Source organism: Amblyomma maculatum, unplaced genomic scaffold (genome assembly GCF_055883805.1).
Source record: "Amblyomma maculatum isolate TAMU_Amacu unplaced genomic scaffold, ASM5588380v1 scaffold_29, whole genome shotgun sequence".
Classification (NCBI taxonomy): domain Eukaryota; kingdom Metazoa; phylum Arthropoda; class Arachnida; order Ixodida; family Ixodidae; genus Amblyomma; species Amblyomma maculatum.
In genome coordinates this window covers 217,855-231,417 of record NW_028146754.1, presented here as the reverse complement: position 1 = coordinate 231,417, position 13,563 = coordinate 217,855, and the positions used below count along the sequence as shown (strand labels likewise).

General features: G+C 42.9%; 1 pseudogene; it reads left to right on the top strand.

Moving 5' to 3' along the window:
• Window positions 1-3,009: 3,009 nt before the first annotated feature.
• Window positions 3,010-6,375, top strand: LOC146170879 (uncharacterized; annotated as a pseudogene).
• The last annotated feature ends 7,188 nt before the right edge of the window (window positions 6,376-13,563 follow it).

The window sequence follows — 13,563 nt, the reverse complement described above, 5'->3', positions numbered from 1 at the left end:
GCCACAATATTGAAGATTAACTAGCAGAATACACTGCACCGAACAAATATCTAAATAGGAAGTAAGGGGTCGTCTTACAGCTATTATAATCAGATGCCCATATCAACTGCATTTAATTACCCCACATTTCCTAAATATGTACGATCCGCACTGAGCCTTCTGTGCAGCAGTGACTAACTTATATAATAGAAGGTTTCATACATTTTGGACGATTAATAACCCAAAACCCAAGGGCACTGTCCAGCTCGGAATCTGTAAGTGGCAAAAAAAACAACAAATGATATCCTGTATATTAGAGAACGGCATGTCATCCTTTAGCAGACGACGCGGACTAATTATCTTCAATTTTTCACGTTACCATGCATGACGTAAATGTGATTACTACACAAGTACCAATATTGCTTTCGGGCGAAAATATGTATTTTCAACGTACTACAAGAGACAAACGAAACAGCCACTCTTGCTCGATGGTGCCGTGCTAGCCAACCCATGCCAATAGCATTGGTAGCTAATGACGGTGCAGTTTTTTTTTTTTTCGTCTGGGAGTGGTGCACACTGGTTGCACATCGAGAAGCCTGCACAAATAGGTCTTCATTTGCACTTTTTGCGTCATACCGCCATGAGCAACAGCCAATCTACGACTCCGAAACGTCGCAAGCTTTATTTGTCTAATGAAAGCAGCGAGTTTGTTGTGCCACGCTCCACACTGTGGTACAATAAGCAACGACTAAATGCCCCGAGCGTGGCAGCTGCAACGCTGCCTTCAACTTCTGGCATCAAGGACCTGACTGTCTCCGTGCCCGGTAACAGCGCTGCAAGCGAAAGTAACTGTAGCGAAGTTGACAGCTGTGAGCAGCGCTCTCAGTTGGGTGACAGTGGCGAAGGAGACACCAGCGAGACCCACGATGGTGCTCTGCCAGACATTGACCACCTGGAACCACGGATGGGTGCTGCTAGTGAGAGCGGTTGCAGCACTGAGGAGTGCGATGATCCGGACGGCGGAGATGATGGTGTTGATGAGCCGCACGGTGCTGTGCCACAGTTCGATGACACAGAGCTTTTAGCTCGTTGTGTTCAAGATTTCGGGCGCAAAACGCTTCCCGGCTCGACTACAACATTGGCGGAGGCAATTGTGTTGGTAATGGTCTTTGTTGTCGCCCACGGGCTGACTTGGTCAGCCCTTGGTGATCTACTTAAATTGATCGATGCCTTATTTGGATTTCAACAATCAGGCCTACCACATTCGAAATACTTATTCAGAAAATTGTGGTCATCTAAGTGTACAAGTTCCGTTCAACAGCATTTTTACTGTGAAACATGCTTATCGCTACTGCAAAGCAGCAAACACAGCCACAAACTTTACTGCAAGGTGTGTAAAACAGAAGTTGAAGTTAGTGTAGTCACGAAGAGGGGAAGTTTCTTTGCCATAATGAGCCTCAAGGAGCAGCTCCACCATCTTGCAAAAAAAGTTGGAAAAGTGCTTTTTGCAAGTCTGTCCAAATTGGCTGAGGGAGTTGGTGCTGGAAGCAGAACGATGACAGACATAAGCGATGCGGCAGCGTGCCAAGGCCTGCGGCAACGGGAACATTTAAAGTGGAGCGACCTAACCTTAACTGTGAATACCGACGGAAGCCCACTCTTCAAATCCAATAATTCGTCAATCTGGCCGATACAGTTATGTGTAAACGAACTTCCACAACCTCATCGCACTCAAAATTCTTTCTTGGCTGGATTATGGTTTGGGAACAAACATTCGGATATGCCTCTCTTTATGGGAGAATTTTTCAAGGCTGTACAGAGTGTTGGCAAGGTTGTGTGGCAGCATGGTGCTATGGCTGTGGTGTCGAACCTGTACATTGCGTGTGTATGTGTGGATGCTCCAGCCCGGGCATCTGTGGGCAACCACACACAATTTAATGGCCGGTTTGGATGTCCCTGGTGCCTAGCTTGTGGGAAACTGGACAAAGGTAAGGATTTCACTTCACCAATATTAATAGCATTCAAACCATTCTGTTGTGATAAGGCAGTGATTGCATAACAAAACTACTTTTCATATTCCGGAACTAGCAAATGCCACTGCTTACCAATAGAATCTGATTTCTTTATCACTGCTGACAGTGCAGAACTCAAGACTGGTGTGTCCTTAGCTTGTTCAAAGAATTGCTAGCTCTGCAGATACTGTCTTTAGCTGATGTCACCTTTGGGCACCGACAGGTAGTCTAATAAATGGCATTTCTTTATGCCATCAACAATATTATCTCATTTTGAGGTACTATAGTTAACATTCATGATGGCCCTCCAAAACATTGGACCATGCCACGAGCACTATTTTAGCTAAGAGTAGCAGGCTCATTGCTGAGTTTACCAAAGAAAGCTTTTCACTACAGTAGAGACTGTATTTTGCAGCGAAATTTTTTTTGGAAGCTTTCTTGAAAACAAACTTGTCATTCTTTGTTGTGGCCTGTTGACAGATGTTCTTTTTATTTTCAAATTTTGTTTTTGTACAATAGTGACCTTACACTGAAGTCACTATTTTTGCATTTCAGGACGACGTCTGTATACCACAACTGAGCCACCTGCAAGAGAGAGGACGGGAGATAGTGTCCGCAAGGACATGAAACTTGCCTTGGACCTACAGACACCAGTCAATGGTCTAAAAGGACCATCACCTTTCTGGCCTCTGAAGTACCTCGACCTTGTATCTTGTTACACGGTCGAGTACATGCATTGTGTGCTGTTGGGCGTTACCAGGCAGTTCACCGACTACTGGTTCGGCTCATCGAGCTGCCGTGAGAAGTTCTACATAGGTGAGCATTTGTTCATGATCTCAATTAGATTTTGTGTTTTTCAGATGACGTAACATTCTGTAGTGAACTATGTTGCTTCCTCCAAAAGTGTACCTAATGTAACAATTTTACACTACTCAGTACATATAGCCGGGCTTCTTAGTGTGTAATGAAGAAAAGTGCAAGAGCAAAAGGTACCAACACTGACAAAGTGAGGGGATTGAACGAGCACTATATACTGATGTAGTTATCATCAATTGCATATCAATGACACGTCAGTGGTGCTAAGTGGGAGTGAATTCTTCTCAGTTAGATTTTGCTTACAAACACTTCATCCTAGGTTATCCCCTACCTCTTCCATGTCCGTACTTGGTGCTACTGTATCTTTCGTAAACTTACATATGTGTACTAACTGTGCAGGGCGACCAAGTACTGTGAATGCACTGAACAAGCGGCTCACTGCTATAAGACCACCACACCATGTCACACGTCTGCCTCGCTCAATCCAAGAGAGGCACTTTTGGAAAGCGCACGAATGGCGAAACTGGCTTCTTTTCTACTGTGTGCCATGTTGCCTACACACCCTCCCTGCTCAGTACCTGAGGCACTTTGGCCTTCTCTGTGAGGCAATTTTCATCCTTCTGCAGGAGCAACTTTCATCTGTTGCCATCAGTTATGCAGGTGAGTTCAAGCATTTTGTGTCTGGAGCATGGTAATTTCATTCTGTATGGTGATGACAAGGCTATGTGTGCAGATCAGATTAAAGTAGCATATGTGCCAAGTATTGGTGCCAAGATTCCTTTTTAATGATGCATTTAAAGCATTACATAGGTCACTACATGGTTGGCTAGCTTAAAATAAATAATCACATTTCTTCTCTCATGCTTATTACGTTTCAACATCCGAAAGCTTTTCTGGCTATCACTTCAAAGGTCAGTATAATTCATGTGAGGCTTGGAAAAACTGCAGTACATATATTCGATGCTGCTTCATTCATTGTAATTGTGGCTCTGGCTTTAATATTGCTGGAAACTAAGATGACACAGTAATTATATAACAATCTTTTCATGCCTCACAACCATTACTTGGTTGTTGAAACAAACAGTATAAAAGAAGTTCAGTTATGAAAATAAATAGCGGTCATTGATGTATACCAAGAGGTGCCCATATATACTAGTGCCTCATGCATCATTGCAAAAAAAAAAAAAAACAAGATATTTTTTAATAGCATGACTGGCAATTGTACTTTGTGTTTTCGAAGAAATAATTTTAACAGTGAAAAGCACAGGGTACTAACCATTACCTTCCCTTTAATCACTTAAAGGGAAGGTAATGGTTAGCACCCTGTGCCTTTCACTGTTAAAATTATTTCTTCGCAGGTACTGGTAACATCAAGGGGTCTCTCAGGATTCCTACACTGTCGTTCACCAGACTGTCTGAGGCATCAGTCTTTCGGATCGCCATGGGGGGCTGCCCAATGCTGAGTAGAATCTTGTGTCTTAGGTTGGCTTTGCCATCTGCAATAGGATGGGCACATGGGTCACCCTATCCCTGTCCACTGTTAACGCCAACACTCAGTCCACTAATGAGTGGCGAAGAGCTAAAGCACATGACCCCGCCCCCCATTTGTTTTCGGTCCTTCCTCACTTTCATACTGCACTTTTGCAATGTACCCCATCTAAAAAGAACAAGATATGATCATTGTGATTAGTGCGAGAGTGAAGTATTAGCTTTGCAGCACGCAGAACGCAAGCGCAGTTATTGACAATCAGAGGAGGAGGTAAGAATTAATTGACTAGTCCGAGACTCTGGCATGTAAAGCCATTTATCTTCTTCTAAATTGGAGAAGAAGCAGTGGAACAATTTGAGAGATGTAGGACGATAGTGATGGTGGTGGTGGGAAGTGATTTTCCTTCTTTTCTCATCTAATTGTTCCAGTTGCAATTTTTCGATGCTGCCACCGCCACAAGATGGAGGAATTGACAGGAAACCAATAAAAACTCTTCTCCAATTCCTAAGCATGTAACTTTCCTGCACTTTTTTTTGAACATCATTAACATTGAACATTTGATTAATTGTAGCCAAAAAAAAAACCTTTGGCCGTCTTGCCCAAAGCTAGCCAGGGAACAAAAAGGACATGCCAGCTGCCTCTATATTTTGTACAGCAAGTACCTCCCCTGCAGGATTTCTCCATCCCATTCTTTGTACCCAACTTCAAACTTGAAGCCTTGGGAGCCCAATTGCATATTGCCAGAGTACAGGGGGTACTTCAAGAAGGTGGATACCATAAAAAGCTTTCTGTATTTTTTACTTGGTCATCATCTCTTTTTTTAAATGAGTTGTGTGCTTGTTTTTTTATTTTGTGTTCTTACAGAAATAAACATAGCAATATATCCACTTAGTATGTTGAGGCTTACCATCGAGAAACCTGAGCAGTACAAGTGAGCTATGATGCTTTCACAATATGCACGTGTCCAGTGGGATATGTGAAAGGAAGACCAAATTGGGCCAGTTTTGAGTGCTCAACATTTTGGCTGAATGGTCATTACCTTTGCGATCATAAGTTCATTTTTGTTAGGTATAAAATAGCACTCTTACTTTTTTTATTTCAGATCGCCTCCTGCAACGGTTTGTAAGCCGGGCTGCATCATTGTATGGGGAGCGTTGCATGAGCTTCAATGTGCACCAGCTCTTGCACTTACCCCAAGCAGCCCGGAACTTCGGACCCCTGTGGGCCCATTCTGCATTTGGCTTTGAGAGTGGGAATGGCCACATAGTTAAGTTAGTTACGGCAGAAAATGTGTGCCCAACCAAATCTTGGAGCGCATAATAATGTCCCAGGAACTACACCTCCTGCTTTCTTTGGATGTTATTCCACCAAGGAGCATGCAGCTGTGCCGCAGTTTTCTTAGCTATCCCAATGTGGAAAAGGCCCATTATGTGCAAGGTGCCTGCATGCTTGGTGCACCAAAAGATGTGCCAGTGCTCCTTCCAGCTGAGAGAGCTGCTCTGGAGTTGTTTTTGAGCAGCGTACCTCAAGTGCAAGAATATTTTCGCTTTGTATATCAAGGAACTGTGATGCATAGCCGGGAATATAGGAGGGGAATCAAAAGTGACAGCAGTGTTATTGAATCGTATGAGGAAGAATTTTTTGTTATAAAGAGAATTTTCGAGGTGGTCAATGTCGGATGCCCAAGCAGTGGCAAAATTGTATTGCTGTGTGGCAAAATTGTTTGTGAGGAATGCGAGTTAAATTTGCCAGGCCACATAATAAAGTGCTTTTTTTCTCTAGAATGCCCATTGGTGGCACTTGACCTGAGTATGGTAGCTAAGCCCTGCATTCTTGTGACCTTTAGCAACGAGGAAAATTATATCTGCAGAATCCCAAACCTCATTGAACGGGACTAGGCGGGCATTGTTTGGAAGTTGAGTGCGACTTCAAGAACGGAATGCTATGTATCAATGATGCAGTGAAAGCTGTTTTAAGGAGAGTTTGCACAAATAATGCACAGAATTTCTTACAAAAAAAAAACAAGGTGTTTCAAGAAAATGTTTGTGAGTTACAATTTTATGTATCACATTTATCTATTTGCACGTTTTTCTCCAAAATGGCTTTTTGTACAATGCTGAGATTAAGAGTGCAGAAGGGCTTATTTTTTTTTATAGACTTGGGACTAGAGTAAAGGGCCTGGACAAAAAATCACATGTTCTAGATTGTTTTTTCTTTTTTTTTGCTCAGTCAATTCACAATTCACTACGTTAAAGAGAAAAAATTACATAAAATATAGCTTTTATGTTGGCTTATAAGTCAGAGGAAAACGTTCAAACGGGCAAAGAAGCTCTTTTTGTAACAGTTTCATGTCTACTATATTTCGGCAAACTTTCATATAATATATCTTTCATTATGCCATTGATATAATGGCATATTTTGTTTTTACTAAATCCCACTCAGTGCCCACTGCATGGCAAATGCCACTCCCACGTCTTTCCGGTTTAGGTCCAGTGCCAGCTGCAGCCATCTTACTGACGTCTTAATCTCACCTGTCCCCCTGGTTCTTTAGAAACCCATACTATGCTTGCTTTCTTTTCAAATCCTCTTAAACGGTCATCAGTTGCCTTTGCGTTATGCCTGGCTAAAGCGCATTTATGCTTGATCCCACCTATAATGTCATCTCGTCTGATTTGGTTGATCGAATTTAACGTCCCAATGCGACTCAAACATGCTATAGTGGAGGGCTGAGGGAATCTCAACCACCTCTGGTTCTTTATTGTGCACTGATATTGCATAGCACATGGGCACCTAGCCTTTCACTTTCACCAAAAAGCTGCTGCCATAGTCGGGATTGGACCTCGCATCCTTGGAGACAGCAGTTGAGTGCCTTAACCACTCGACCAATGTGGCAGAGCATCATACACTTGTGTTTTTTTTCCCTGACATGTGCCACTGTGCTGTGTTCCTTTTTTTTACTTTATTTTACATAGGTCTGTGCTGTCCTCACATTAACATCAGCCTTTTTCGATAGCCTGCACATTTCTTTCTGTAGTTTAACCTTGGCAAAATACAGCTGCTGTGTGCTGTCCTTTTGAAGGATACTGCAATCTTCTATTCATGATGTAGGAGTACCTGCCAAATGCATTCCACCCTATTCTTATGCTTCAGTATTGCACACTCATGACCCAGATCTGTTGTTGGTGTCTGTCCTAAGTACATTTGTTTTTTTTTTTTTTTGGTTGCAGTGCTTTGCTGCATATCATGAACTGTTGTCCTCTTCCTAGTGCTGTTTACCATTACTGTATATTTCATGTTGTTTTGTAGAACCATCATTCTGCTTTTCCTGTCTGCATATGTGGATATGCGTTGGTATCATGGTATATGTGGTATGTCTCGAAGCTGCACATTGGATATGACAGAGATTGTAGCGGAGAGTTCCATATGAATTGAGAATTGATCACCTGCATTTTATTCTTCAATGCGCACTGACAGCACACAGCTATGGTACAGTCATGTTTACATTTTTCCATATCCAAGCTCCACAGCCACGAAGCAATAGGTATGGTGGCACCTGCTATTCTGTGTGATGTCAGAATTCAAACATTTGTTTCGTATATCCTGCTATTAAGGTACACTGTAATGGCTGATCACTTCGGACATATAATCAAGCATTGGGCTCCCTAGAAGATGCTATATGTTATCTGCAACAGCTTGCTAAATTAGCTTTGCCGACTGACCGCAAAATTGAGCTAACTACACTGCATTTAATCTAGCTCTGCTGCTTTGTGATGAGCCTGTAAAATTTACTACTTGTTTTAGTGTAACAGGCCATTTATGTCACAGCACAGCACATGTCACTGACCTAGCTTTTGTAGTGTTCTTTTGAACTTAATGACTTAAACCAAGTGCTGCCACTTGTAGACTAAAACCCATCCTGATGCCACCCTGTTTCTAAGCTAAGTGTTGGGCCATTTTTGCTGCTTAACACATTGCATACTGCAGAGTTGATAAGAAGGTAGACGTTGGAATCTAAGATGAAACAGGATGGCGGACATACTAGCTACCCTCACGGGATCAGTCAGACAGAGATGCTACAATTGTACTATGTGAAACCCGACGAAAGAAGAGGAGAGAAGGGGTATCAGGCTTGGCGTCTCCTTGCAGTTCCTCCTGCCTGATGGAGGCACTGTATTTATGGCTACCCTGTTGTGTCCAATAGCAATGGAGTGGTCAGGATGGACTTGCCAAGGCTTACCCTGTAGCAGCTGTTAATTCCCAGCAGGGTTTTCAGCCTATTCTTCATGGCATTGTGAATGTGTATCAGCCCATATTTTCAGTTGCCATGTGCAGCAGCTCGTCAGGACTGGGGACGTGGAATCTGGCTTCAAAACATTGCAAAAATTCAACTCTATATAGGCTGCATTCTTTTGTTATTTTCTATTCAGATAGTACCCACAGCACCTGACATCATTACAGGGGGGGGGGGTTACAGCTTGGAAGGAAATACATTTTTATTAACACAACACATTTGCACCTCTGTTGAACAGTTCCATTCTGAGATTGATTTAACAAAGAAGGATCTCGCTCTGTATAAAACTTCAACAATTTTGTCATGTTTATGCAGTGTCGAGTACTTTTAATTGAACATCATTGAGCCATAGTAGTGAATTAATCGATATGCTACTTAAAATATGGTCTCATTTCATGCTGTCATATTTTAATTATATACTTCTAATATTTTACACTGATGTGTTGTAAATAAACTGTTCCGGGAATGTATGTATCCGGTACATAGCTTTGAAAAAACAAATACAGTGCAGCATCAGAGTGGCATATATGCTCATGATATATATCATGCTGTTATAGGGTGAAATGGTGTGATGCATGGAATTGAGTATCCCAAAGGTGCAGTTACTTATCCATGCAGTGGAGGGATCAGTTTTTATCCCCTGAAAACATTTAGTTATGAACTCAAGTGTTACTAATGTCTTTGGGTACGTACGTGTACCACTGTTTTAGTTGCACGTTTTTTTTTATGTTCGCATTTCATTCTTTGCATTTTCTGTTATCGTGTTCGGTTTCATTCTTACCCTGTTTTGGATCAACAATATGCTCCTTTCATGTATTTGATTGTACCGCGTCCAATGTACCGTAGTAGTAGATTATTATTTCTGTATGCTTTTTATATGTTCCCCTCATCCAATGCTCTTCGATGCCTGTGATTGCACAAATAAATTAAAATAAAAAATGAGCCATGTGAAAGACACAGGGTGAAATGTAATGCATATGAATCTGTACCAGACATATATGCAAAATATTCATATGAGCTATAATGTGATGCAATATGAGGTCATATGAGCCATATTATCATTCGTATCAGTGGCTTGAGAGACACATATCAGTCCATATGAGGGACATGAGGGACACGTTTCAGCTCATACGAGGTCCATATTACCTTAAACGAGGCACATATCTGCTGAAATGAGACACATAGGTGCTGATACGTGTCTTATATGAGACACATAAGGGCTGATATGTGTTTCATATTGACCTCATATCATTTCATATGAGCCTATATGAGACACATAAACTTTCATATGAAACACATATGTATCCATATGAGATTTTTCGATAGGGATAACTCCGACTGTTATCACTAAATTTGGGACCGCCGCGGTCCCCCTGCTTCCGAGCTACATTGAAACGCCTACGTGAATTAGACAATTGTCAATTATCTTGGAAGGCCTTCGAAAATCTTTGGGACAGCGTACGGCCGGAGCGCTGGCCTCCCCCGTCATAGTGATACCGCTACGCAGTTCACAGTAAATTCCTCGACACGAGTGATGTCGGCGGCGTGAAAGCGCTTTTCACAAACACGCGCATATTTAGTTTCGAAAGTGAAGTCACAAGTCTCTTCCTGAGGTATTGTACGCTTCCGTTTTTCTGACAGCTCTTTGTCAGCACGGAAGGGAAACAAAACGAGACTTTATTGAAGGTCTCGTTTTGAAGAAATGCGCTCATTCAAGAGCCACACAGGTTGCGAAGCCACGTGCGCGCTGACATAGCTGGAACAAATATGGCGGCGCGACTACGGCGTTTGGCGTACTTGCCACTTAAAGTAACTTTAGCCGCAAGCGTCCGTGAGATTCCTCAAAAACATCTTGCTGCCACAGCTGGGGGTGGTTGGGGGAGGATCGGGTGCCATTTGGAGTGACGCTTTTCTGCGGCCACACTCTTCCGCTGGCCGTCTATGCGGCGTCAGCACGGACACCTCCCTATAAGTTGGAACCGTTTCGAATGAGGACGAATCTGCTATGCCGCCTCTTTTCCATGTACGAACAGAAACGCTAGCTAATATACACACACACATGCTGCAGTTTTTGCAACCGTTCGTTCTACCCGCGATTGGGGCGATTCAACCGCGCACTTTACAATGACGATGCTATAGTTTTTACATTTCTAGCCTGATGTAATTCTTCACTGATTCTTTGGAGGTGATCCGCAAAGGAGAATTTTGTGTGTGCCAGCCCATGCGTCTCAGAGGCGTTTGTTATCGTACTGATAATGTTTCATAGCTTCCTTCCTTGGCTTTCGAAAACTTCTCCCGCAAAGATGTCGCTCTCTCCGTCCTACCCGTGCCCCCCGCATGCTCTTGGGCTGTTTTACCAGTCCCTCGACATGGGGATCACGTCCCGCGTAGCCTCCAGAGCATCGTCTGGAGGCTACGCGGTATAGATTGGTGATGTTTTGGACTTATGGTGAATGGGAGTAAATTTCCCAAAGGCTCCGAGAACTGTCTGTCGATAATTTCGGGAAATATTCGTGCGTAAATGCTTGAGCACCAAATTCTTGTCTAAAGATATTATACACTAAGATGGTTAAATAAAGTGGGTGAGGTTCAGGGATATGAGGTGTAGGTTATTTTCACTGACAGGCTACTCAAGCAGTATGAAGATGCTGTTCACGGTTTAGCGCGAGACATTGCATGTTCTGGGAATGCCTAAATATAGTGAATGAGGACAACGCCTCATTGCCATCACTTTCGGATGCCATAAACAGGCAACTATATTTCGTCCACAAGATTTCTGCAGCACTGCTAAAGGCAGACGCACCCTGGTGCAATCAGGCCCACCAGCATTACAATAGGCCATTGTGCTCGTCGCGCCTCTCGCTCCAAAAATGGCAGGTTGACAGTAGAAGCACAATTTTCTATTATGGTGTGCAGTGGCAATAGGCACTTAGGAGCACTATTGCAAGGGCAATCTGCCTTTCGAAGTGCTGCAGATATCTTGGGAGGCCAAGAATAGAGCTAGACATGGCGCAAATGACATGCTTAAATGTACCAAAAAAATAGAGGTCATCTTCTTGGAAAAGGAACAACGTGCTACACATGGTTAGGAGTGCCCCCAGACAGAGAAGTGTCTAGAGAGGGAGGTGGGTAGGATTAGAGCACACAAAGAAGACACAGCTCAGTATATTAGGGGAAGACAGGAACAATACCGGGGCGACTCCCTGGATCCGCGTCCTGGAGATAGGCATTGGGCAAAGGGGGCGGCAAAATAGTCGCCGGAAGGAGGGAGAGAAAGATAGTCAATACAGGTTACCGAAGCCGAAGAATTAAAATATAAAACAACACAACCACAATAATAAACACCCCTGAGACGCATGCGGTAGCATCCTGCACGTCCTCCTTGGCGAAAAAGAAATGCACAGGCTTCAGTGATATTTCCATAAGGCATGAAATGTAAAGTAGATAGCGTAAACGCCACATAAGTTCTTACTGATTTGTTGAGTATAACACTGAAGATGCATCTGTACGATATTAGGTACATTTGAGTGATCAACAGCCTTTTAATATATTTTTTTTCTGTAGAACAAAAGTGACAACATGGCGATTTCTTAGATTAAAGCTAAACTAAACCAAATGATAGAACGTTCCGTGACATCGATGAAGTCATTGATTGATAATTAGGAGACCACCAGAGAAATGCATGTAAACATTATTTCCGATCTGAATTTGCGTGCATCGGCAAGCGCAGGAATCTTTTCTCTGAGAAATCACCTGATTATGTGGAGCAAACACATTATATAACATTCCATTCATTTCAATTTTCAAGCAGGAAATATGCAGTGCAGGAGGAAGCTGTCCCCGCGCTGGGCGTCATATGTCACTGCTATCTCTTCAAAGGTGCGCGAACACTTTAAGGCTATAAGCAAGCGATGGCCTGATGATGTGCGGATGTCACTCGGGCAGCGTTAGCTACGCCACTATTCATCGTTGAGGTATTTTACGACGATGTGATCCCAACAGCTTCTGAGCCAAGTGTGCTTTCACGTGACATCTAACCCGCATTCCAACACCAGTTTTTGCTATGTCCTAGGTACTTCACAGAATTTCACATGCTCCTGAGTTGAGCAGAAAATAATCAAGAAACAGAACGCCTCCGAAAAGCCATAAAAGCAGTGTAGAGTACAAACTGTGTAGAAAGTTGGCGGAGTCATTTGACAATGACCCTGACTCATCAGAAGAAGTCACAGCTTACAGCTAAATAGACTTACAATACTTCCCAGAACCAAGAGATAAGCGCAGCCTCCATTTCTTTGTAGGTCATTTCCGTCCCCACCTAGGATAGCTTTCTCTGAGAACAACAAAAGATGGAAAGTGTTGGAGTTCAAGGCGAAAGGAAAAATTTTGTACTGAGTGGCAAGTGGGCGAGACAACCTTGATGGGCCTTCTTCCAAAGAGCCAATCACGCTTAACAGGACGAAACGCTCCAGAAGCGTATAAAAAAGGCTCCGTTTGAAGACACAAATCACTGACTCGAGGTCATCTCAGAACGTAGTGTTTGGTGGCGTCAAAAAAATATTTTATTTAAGAAATGCGCATCTACGTGAAGGTCAGTACAACTGCTCATTTTTAACACCTTTTGGTAGATTACGTTCGAAGCTTCAAGTTGTCTTTGCAGCAGCGTAGCTGAATTTATGACCCTACTCTCAGTGGCTTTTGGCTGCTTTCCTTACTTGTGCATGCATGGTAATTGGTGTCTTTATTTGTGGTTTGCAGTGCACAGCGTGTCCCGCAGAGATGCGGTGCTACGTCTATCGTGGAGAGCACTATTTTTACTTTCAAGTTTGGGATGTGGAACCAGGAGGTATTGTAAGTGCACCCTCACGCTGATTCTGGTCGCTTAAATTCTTAAGTTAGCATGATATAGGTAGAGCAATATATGAGATAATGTAGGAACCCTGTCAAATTAGCAGGAATAGAAGATCAAATTGGTCAGG